Here is a 1,997-nt window from a genome sequence, read left to right as displayed (position 1 = left end):
TTTTGGGATAGCATTTGAAATGTAAATAAAGAAAATAATAATAATAAAAATTATTTGGGGAAAAAAAGAATAATAAAATTTTAGAAACAAATATTAAAAAAAAAAGAGACAAAAAAAAAAAAAAAAAAAAGAGACAAAAAAAAAAAAAAAAAAGAATGGGGTTGTGTGAAGTTTAAAAGTTTCTGCACAGCAAAAGAAAGCATCAGCAGGGCTGTTAGGCAGCAGTTCCTCCAAAATGGAAGCCTTACATCTTGGAAAGAAATGTCTTAAGACAGGTTGTGAAGGGTGAATAGAATGTTTACATTCTAAAATAGCCTGTTGATCTTTTTTTCTTTTTTTTATTAGATATTTTCTTTATTTACATTTCATATGTTATCCCCTTTCCTAGTTTCCTCTCCTAAATCCTCTATCCCCTCCCCCTGCTCCCCAACCCACCCACTCCTGCTTCCTGGCCCTGGCATTCCCTTATACTGGGGCATAGAACCTTGACAAGACCAAGGGCCTCTCCTCTTATTGATGACCAAACAGGCCATCCTCTGCTACATATGTAGCTAGAGACACAAGTTCCACCATGTGTTTTCTTTGATTGGTGGTTTAGTCCCAGGGAGCTCTGGGGGTACTGGTTAGTTCATATTGTAGTTCTTCCTATAGGGCTGCAAACCCCTTCAGCTCTTGGGTACTTTCTCTAGCTCCTTCATTGGGGACCCTGTGTTCTGTCCAATGAACGACTGTAAACATCCACATCTGTATTTGCCACGCACTGGCAGAGCTTCTCAGCAGACAGCTCTATCAGGTTCCTGTCAGAAAAATCTTGTTGGCATCTGCAATCATGTCTGGGTTTGGTGGTGGTTCATGGGATGGATCCCCAGGTGGGGCAGTCTCTGGATGGTCATTCCTTCAGTCTCTGCCCCGAACTTTGTCTCTGTAACTCCTTCCATGGGTATTTTGCTCCTCCTTCTAAGAAGGATCGAAGTATCCACACTTTAGTCTTCCTTTTTCTTGAGTTTCATGTGTTTTGCAAATTGTATCTTGGCTATTCTGAGCTTCTGGGCTAATATCCACTTATCAGTGAGTGCATATCAAGTGTGTTCTTTTGTGATTGGGTTACTTCACTCAAGATGATATCCTCCAGATCCAGCCATTGTCTAAGAGCCTGTTGTTCTAAGGGGGAGGTAAAACACTTCATCTGGCAGGGAGCTCCATTAAATGGTTCCCTGAGACTGACTAGGCTCACCAGGCTCCTCTCTTCACCTAGCATGTAACAGTTAGGATTTCTAAGAGTCTCTCTCACACAAGCCAGTTGTAAAGAAGAGTCTGATATCAGCCAAGCAGTCCGGCAAAGGAGAGGCTAGCTGAATTATCTAGAAGGGAAACAAACACCAGTCAGTCTGCCTAGAAGAGGCTCAGCCTAATGTGGACGGACTCTCTAACCTGCAAGCCACACATCCATGACTATATGGGCAGCACACATTAAATTTGGTGGGAAAAATCAAAGGACACAAAGTTGGGTAGATAGGGAAAGGGGGTAGAGCTAGAGGCATTGGGGGAGGGGTGGATATGATTAAAACACACTGGATGGAATTCTCAAAGAGCTAAAGCCAGAAGTGAAGCCTGTGGCCAGCTTTTGACATAGCCTAACTCTACCCACTACATGGGCTTCAATTCTGAGAGCCAATTCTCCCCCAGGGCAGAGCAAAGCCCCTGTCTCCCCCCGGGACACATAGTGGCTTCCCAGGCATTAGTAATTCAGAGCACTCTCAAGGGTCATCTCATTTTTGCAGGATCAGAGTTCCTGAGGGCACTGTCCCTTTTCTGGTTGTATTTTCTTTCATTGTTTGGAGGCAGTGCATCAAGAAAACCACACTGACCTTAACAAGCTATGAAACTGAAGTTGTCCTTGAACTCCTGAACCTACTACCTCCACTTCCCAACTGTTGAGATTTCAGGAGTGTGTTGCTGGCCCTGAATAGCTCCTCCTCCTCCTCCTCCTCCTCCTC

This window comes from Mus pahari, chromosome 5 (genome assembly GCF_900095145.1).
Source record: "Mus pahari chromosome 5, PAHARI_EIJ_v1.1, whole genome shotgun sequence".
Lineage (NCBI taxonomy): Eukaryota > Metazoa > Chordata > Mammalia > Rodentia > Muridae > Mus > Mus pahari.
This window is presented reverse-complemented; position numbering follows the sequence as displayed.